The sequence below is a fragment of the Oncorhynchus gorbuscha genome, linkage group LG17 (assembly GCF_021184085.1).
Source record: "Oncorhynchus gorbuscha isolate QuinsamMale2020 ecotype Even-year linkage group LG17, OgorEven_v1.0, whole genome shotgun sequence".
NCBI lineage: Eukaryota > Metazoa > Chordata > Actinopteri > Salmoniformes > Salmonidae > Oncorhynchus > Oncorhynchus gorbuscha.
Window position 1 is genome coordinate 36,785,560 of NC_060189.1, and position 8,187 is coordinate 36,793,746.

At 41.0% G+C, this 8,187-nt stretch overlaps 1 long non-coding RNA gene across 1 annotated transcript in view; it reads right to left on the minus strand.

The window, feature by feature from the left end:
• LOC124002185 overlaps positions 1-7,788 on the minus strand; it is a 14,434-nt gene extending 6,646 nt beyond the window's left edge. The window contains exon 1 of the long non-coding RNA XR_006832941.1: positions 7,405-7,788. This is a non-coding gene — a long non-coding RNA (uncharacterized LOC124002185). The remainder of the gene's footprint in view (positions 1-7,404) is intronic.
• Positions 7,789-8,187: the final 399 nt, after the last annotated feature.

Below are 8,187 nucleotides of genomic sequence, written 5' to 3' on the forward strand. Positions count from 1 at the left end.
CACACACGCACACACACACACGCACACACACTCAAATGCATTTATGGGGATGAATACACACACATATGCACATGAAACAACCACATGGCCACACACACGCATGTGCATAAATACAAAAATGATGACTGACGTGAGAGCGACAGAGTAAAAGTTTGTCCACTTTATCAATGTCATCATACTGCCCTCTTTTGTCAGTAGGAGTCAAGGGAAAACAACAAGAACCTCGCTTCCTCTTCTTCTTCTTTTTCTTTTTCTTATTCTTTCTCTTCTTCTTCTTCTTTCTGACAAGGAGTGTTTTATTTCAACTGTAATTTAATGCTTGAATGAATACATTCTTGTGTTTATGCCAACATTGGGATTGTTTTTATTCATGCCTCCACATTTGTGGAGGGTGGTGATTAGCAAAGAGAGGGGGATGGATGAGGAGAGGAGAAAAAGAGAGGGAGGGTGGTGGTGGTAGACAATATGTCTAATGAGTGAAATGAGAAAGTCCGTAAAATAGCTCCTCTCTCTCTGCCATTTAAATGTAACCTTCATTACGTATGCATCCAGCAGTAATTGTTACTCAATGGGGTATTGATCCCTGTATCCAGTAACTAACCTCTGATCACCCTGTCCTGTCTGATCACCCAGCCTGCTCTCAGGTCTACCACAGGAGACAGAGATCAACCAATCACGATCAATGCCTCTATTGCTGTGGGTAGAAAATATATTTCAAAATACATGCGCTCGAAAAAAGTCAAAATAGTACATCAGAAGATGACGTACTGTTTTAATTGACTTGTTACTAAATGTCTGTATCATTTTTTGTGACACAGTGGTGAGATTTAATTGATCATAAAATAATGGAAAATATTCATTGATTCCTAATAGGTAACCACTTACTGACCAGACAAGGAAATATAGTGTAATCATACTATGTATTAATTAAGCATGCAATTATAACCTCCCTGTAATTTACACCTTCACCTGTCATACTACAACAATCAATATCGCACTGATTTTAATGTACATATTTTATGCTTAAGTAATAAACACCACAGTTTGACTCCTTACACATAAATGTACATATCACACAATATAATAATATTATATACTATATATAGTATAAACAATACATTGCCACTACGCTAAGGAGTTCACAACTGGCTGTTATGGAAGGGCTGGAGTCATGTTCATGTGTGTATAGGGTCTGTGTGCAGGCAGAGAGAACATTCATTGAGTAGAGCTCCTCTTGTGGACAAACAGAGGCACTGACATGAGAACGTTAAGTGATTAGCCTGAAGTTTGTCTCTGATGCATCCGGATGTTTCTATGGCCAGTGTTGATGTATTAAGTTACATTAAAACAATCATGTAACATTTGTTTTTTTTATGGATCTCCATGTTGTCCCTTTGCTACCAGTAATTCAGGAATTAAGCATGTTATCAGAAAGGGAATTAAAAGAGGAATTAATTAGACTTCGATCTTCTTCCGCCACATTGAAGTAGAATTGTACCCATGTAACCCATTCTGCTCTATGTAGCACACTGTATTTCGGCCTATGGGTCATTGAAAGGTCATTCAATTGAAATGCCTCAGATATAAACTCCAATGTTTCCCTCTCCTGTGTCACAGAGAAACAGGGCAGTGACACATAATCACATTTAAGCATTATAAATCTCCAGTCTCCTCATCGTCATCCTCCTCCTTATCACCGTCCACAAAGGTTCACGTGATGTCAAAATCCTCCCACTGGTCAGTGTCCCACTCCAGTCCGATCAGCGGCAATGTCCAATCTGACCATAATACCATCAAATATCCAAATATCCAATCCGAGGTGCTTTTATCCCATTATGAACACAATGAGTCTTATGTGATGGACATCAGATTAGAACGTCTAATGATGATAAGTGAGATTGGATACTGGCCGTGGGATTTCGCTGAATCTGACCTCATCTAATATTTTGTTATCTAGTTTTGGAATGATAACAGTCCCTGAATTGTGTGAGGTATCTACTCAAATATAGGCTACCGTTGTGTGTAAGTGGACAATGTTGAGCCTATAACACATTGCAAAATCACAACATTTGGAAGATTCATAGCCTACCTCAACAAATAGATTGTGGGGTTAAAACGTTAAGATTGAATAGCAAAACGACGCGAGGACCAATGTTGTGCTTGGTGTTCACATGGTGAGTATAGGCAGGCAGTGAGTTGCTATAGGAATAGGAGACACATCTTGTCATGTCCTTTCGCACATTTTCCCAGTCTTGTGAGTGTCACCTTCGCACCACTCACCACCTTTCTGCTTGGCTCTCTGCTCTCTCGTTGTGTCTCTCCAAGGACATGTCTTTGTCGAAGATGGAGGAAGCACCTAGCTAAGGTTGGTGGTGAACAGTTAGGCCTGAGGGACAGGGGTCTTGGGGTGGTAATAGTGTCTAAGGGTGGTAATATTGCCACATTAGTAGGTTCAAGAACTGGTGAAGATGTCTTACTCGCTCTTCACACCAATCACACGAGGATGAGATGTACATGAAACCAAACCACCACCTTGTGGAATAGCAAGGGCCTTCATGGATTCACAGGAACCCCATTCAGTCATACACACAAAGTGCGTAGCCCTTCTGACAGCAATACTCACCAAGAGACAAAAGGGACTTTTTCGCCTTCGCTGTCAAGATAACGTCTGGAAACGTCTATTGTAAAGCAATGGGCTATTGTACACGTACTGTGAGTTCCTCTGTGTTTGTGGGCCCTGGCAGACACACACAAAGGCACGGGTGGGAAATGTGACAGTACTGGATGGTCTACTTTCTCATCTTAAGAAGCTGCCGCTGCTGCATCCCAATGTGTAAAGATGACGGATCTGAAGGGAACAAAAGGGAAGCTTTTCAAAACACTTCTGATGGCCAGGATCAAAGACATCGTCTCAGAAAAATAGAACAGAGAAAAAGAGAGAGAATGAGGGAAATAAAATATAAAAAAATGTAACAAAAAAATAAAAATTGGGAGTAAACAAGTCAAGCAAGGAGAGCAAGAGTGGAGACGAGAGGTAGCATCTTAACCACGTCCACGGTGTCTTCGGTGTCTCCGTTCTCCCTGAGCCCAGAAGCATGTGAGTACAAACACGAGTAGAGGTTATCTAGTCTGAGAATTGCCTTTTTTGGAGAGAGGGCCAGCAGGTGTTTGTGTCATGCGAGGAGACAAGAGTCGTCACAGCGAAGGCAGCTGGGTAGTGTGAAGAGATAACAACTTGAAAAACAAGCAAGTGTTTTTTTTTTTTTCTCGGGCCCTGCGACAAACAGTCAAACCGCATATGGTCGCCTTTCGTCTCTCCGGCACAAAAGATGTGCGTGTGGTTGTAGCCCCAAGTCCTTTACAGTAAAGAAAACAGAAAACCTGCTAGGGGTTTATCTGTGCTGTGTCTCAGGATCATTTTCACACCAACACTAATTGGTGTTAAGAAAGAGGGGTGACATTTGTGGTCCTGGAGGCGGAGGTTTGGGTAACAGTTGAAGTTTGCACCGTGTTTCCGAAACGCTGACCTTTTGTCACCTGTTATTAGAGCAGGAAGCCATCTTTATGTGTGTGTGTGTGTGTGTGTGTGTGTGTGTGTGTGTGTGTGTGTGTGTGTGTGTGTGTGTGTGTGTGTGTGTGTGTGTGTGTGTGTGTGTGTGTGTGTGTGTGTGTGTGTGTGTGCGTGCGTGCGTGCGTGCGTGCGTGTGTGCGTGCGTGTGTGTGTGTGTGTGTGTGTGTGCGTGCGTGCGTGTGTGTGTGTGTGCACAGACAGAGATGATTATTTTCGAGCTTTTCGAGCTTTTCAAAAGTAAGTGACAATCCCCCTCTCTGTATGGCCACATTTTGGCTCAAAGACCCATCCACACCCACTACTAAATTCTCACTAAAATTACAGAATCCCATTTTTGTTATTTCCTGTTTCGTCTGCTTGATTTCTGTCTCTTGTGCCAAATTTGAACACACATCAGCAAAGACCATTTCTAATGCAATTTCAACGGCTGCATTTGAGAACATGCAGCTTTGCAAAACCTACCAACATTTGAATATCCAGCCGTGTTACTTTCTCAAGCATGCCTGCGTGTGGTTTTTGTCCTTGTTTTACACTCTCAACAGTAATACAATATGCTACAGAGCCATACATTTGAACCATGCTACGCATCTGAAACAACATTATTTAACATGAAGCTTTGGCAAAATGATGTAGATGTGTGTGAGACCTGTTTTGCTACCTTAGACGTACTTTACGGCCTGCGCTATAAAGGCTTTTTTTTCACATCACAGCATTTGTGGAAAAAGGCTTTTGGCCTATGAGTTATGTCCCGAAATGATGTGTATATGTGAAAAGGCAATACATTTATAGGAAATGTTGACCTTTCATCAACACCTTCATCTGCTTGTCATTTTGTGGGGAAAGTCCCAAATCCTATTGTCAGACAACCAGATACAAGCTACCATCGATGGACTGGAGGGCTGAGGATGTTTAAGTTAGTGTGTGTGTGTGTGCAGGCGTTTGTGGCATAATTTCTACAAACATACAAATACACAAAATGGTCTAAAACATCATTATACATGTATGTTTTGAACCAAATACAAGTGTTTTTCCTGAAGCAGTTCAGATTCAATTACAATTTCTTCAACCAATTTAAAGTGGTTGCTAACCGGCATATATAGATGACCAAATCACACTGATAGAATTATAGACAAACACTAGTTCTGATCATAGAGGGGAATAGTCTATACTACATAATAAACACCAATAGTCAATAACGACATACCACAAACAGTTTTCACACAATTTAGCCATTTTCAAACTGAAATGGAGCTCATTTTTTGGAAGATTCTCCTAATAGCCATGTGATAGAAACTGAGCATGGTGGAAGAATGGAGCTAGCCTGCTTCCATCACACTTCTGTTTTGCAGGGAGAAAGTATGTAATTCTACTACAGTTAGATTCTGCTGGGGCTTGTAAGGCTTGGGGAGCTCTCGCCCGCCTCTCTCTGTATGTCTGTCTGTCTACGAAGGACAGACACCCTGAGAACCGTGGCCGCTCAGACAACACGCAGCAAACATTCTCACGTTGTTGTCGCCTAAACCAGTGTACCTCTTAGTGACATGTGTACCCTACACAATATCTCTCAGTTGTGTTTTTACTCAACTCTCCTTTGCTTTTTGCTGTTGTTGTTGATCTCTTTCTAAACGACACCCACTAAAAGTTGAGTGTTTAAAAGTGTTTGAGGTATTAACAGATGGTGTGCGTGACATGGGCGCTATGATCAAATGATATGATACATTTGTTGGTTTGTGTTCTGTATAGCAACCCATAGCTGTGTTTTGCAAGGTGAAATAAGTGATCATATTCAGCTAATACTTTTTTTCAGTATGTCCTCCTTGCATTGAATACCAGGGGCACACCAAAAGCCTTTTATTTATCAGTAAAGCCAATCATTTATTTTCTCTACATTGGCTTAGCCAAATACATCCTGGTTGTATGGTGAATGGGTCGTGTCTGTAGATATACATCCTGGTTGTATGGTGAATGGGTCGTGTCTGTAGATATACATCCTGGTTGTATGGTGAATGAGTCGTGTCTGTAGATATTCATCCTGGTTGTATGGTGAATGGGTCGTGTGCGTGAGAGCCTCTTTGTTACAAAACGCCCGCATGCACACACTGTCACAGCTAATGGAGAAAGCAATCGCGTATTTCATAAAAACCTAAATATGCGGATGTGTCAATGCCAATTTAGGAAAACATATTTTAAGGGATATGAGTTGCGTTATAAAATGATCTCCCTAAAAATCCAACGAGACATTTGATGAATATTCAATCATTGTTCCTGTAAGTGTAACCAGTCACCTACTTCACTGGAAGGAAAAATCAAAAGGAAATAAGTCAAGCTCTTTGGAGTGCGGGTGTGGTAGCGTATTAAATGGCGTAATTAATAGTATTCTCACATAACTCAAGAACTTATTAAGGACAAGAAGTCACTTACATGAAGACACTTGAATAGCACTCAAAGATTTGTCTCTATATGCCAAATGTAACAGCTGATTTGAAACAGTTAACCCGGGTTAACTGAACAGGCGCATTTCAGCAGTTACAGCATTAGTTCAGATTGAAATAGACATTGGCAGCTCTCGCTCGCTCTCTCTTACAGACAAATAAATGACTAATATGTGTCTATTAAACCTTTCTTCCTCATTATACTGTACATGCCCTTTACATGGACACATGTCATGCATTTTTAAACTGTGCAGATTTATTCAATTAATCTAAATGCAATGTATTTACACAAACAGTGAGAATGAAATAATCAGTGTAACTATATTCTACATAGGTCATTTGTAATGAATACAAAATATAACAACCAGTTGCAAAAATATGTTTCCACCGACTTACACTCCTATGTAAGAATTTGGAGGTAAAATTCACGGTAAATTAATTTGACGACATCCATAATCTTCATCTGTCTCATGGTTTGCTGTTTATCAAACATCCCTAGTCACAACCAGCAGAGACCAAGAGCAACAAATCTGTTGCTCACAGAACTCTTTATCCGTGTAGCTATGAATGTTGATTTTTTTTTTACAACGAAATACATTTTTGTGCAAGTTGAAATTCTGGAAGAGTGGTTTCACTGTGTCACTGTGTCTCTCGTCTATTAACATGTTTATGTGTGAAAGTTGGCAAAGCCACATTTTCAACTGAAAAAAAGACATGGACTTGTACAGACAAATAGTAAAATGTATAAAGCCTACACTTGTGATATTTTTTTATGTGGAGCAGAGAACTTAACTATCCATGTATGTACCATACAGTAAAGAATAAGTACATTTTACTGTGTCATGTTTTTAAAACTTGATACTAATGATACTCTAAAACTGCTTGTGGGAATGAAAGTCACATTTTATACTGTAGATAGTACTTGGAAATGCAAATCATTAAATCCGTAAGATCCTCAGAACACAATATTTTATGATTTTCACAGAAATGACAAACAGCGTCTGCTGAAGATATGCATAAATTACTCCAGTGAACTAATTACACAAAGAGACGGGGTGTTGTACAGTAGACGAAAAAACGAACAAGTAGAAAAACAAGAAACAAGACAGAATGAGACCAGAGAAAGCAAAAAAGCATGGCAGGTGGTTGTAATGATCGTTCAAAAGCTTAGTGTTTTTAAAACTGGGAGACACTCACCCCGCTTAAGGCTTCCTCCATCTGTCTCCACCCTCCCCTCCTCACACACACACACACACACACACACACACACACACACACACACACACACACACACACACACACACACACACACACACACACACACACACACACACACACACACACACACACACACACACACACACACACACACACACACACACACACGACAGGTGTGTTTACCTCAGCACAGCCCAGTCAGACCAGGGACCTTGCAGACAGATGTCCCACTGCTCCCCCTCAGTCAGATCCAAACCTCCATTGTCTCCTCTCCTTCCTCTCCCAGGTAAAATCTGATTCTAATTGTGTAGCCGCCTACCTGCTTACACTACTTAGAGTATTCTTCAGTATTTTTGTATCGTCGTAATAACTTCACACTGTTCTGTTCTGCATCCTGATCATCATCTCACCCACTGACACACACAGGAAGGAGAGAGTGAATAAGCATGCATATCTATCTGCTATCCCGATTTCCTCTAAGTCACTGTGTACAAGTCTCTGCATCATGTTTCTCTGATTAGGTACCTTTTCCCCTCTGTATATTTTTTATTTATTTGTGTTCTCTAAAGCTATAGCCTCGTTTAATTCTTCACACACAACTGTGATGCCTAGACATCGGCTGGCTGGTGCATCTGCCTGTACAGTATGGGGGCGTGAAGGAGGGCGGTGTGTAAATCCCTATTCCTGTACAGCCATTAGTAATGCAACACTCTTAACGCAACCTGTGCCATGCATTTCAAGCCATGCCTTCTGAACCTTCTCGTGTAAATTTTCAATACTTTTTTTTCCAGCTGTTGTCCGTGGAGGCTGGGGGTGTATTGCATTGAGGACAATGGTGCTATGTGTTCAGTTTGCCGACGCCGTACATGGTTGTTGATGGCTATGATAGACACATCATGTATGCTGAGCTGGGTCCTCCTCACTTCTGCCAAAACTAGCGTTAAACCAGCACGGCGGTTTATTTTG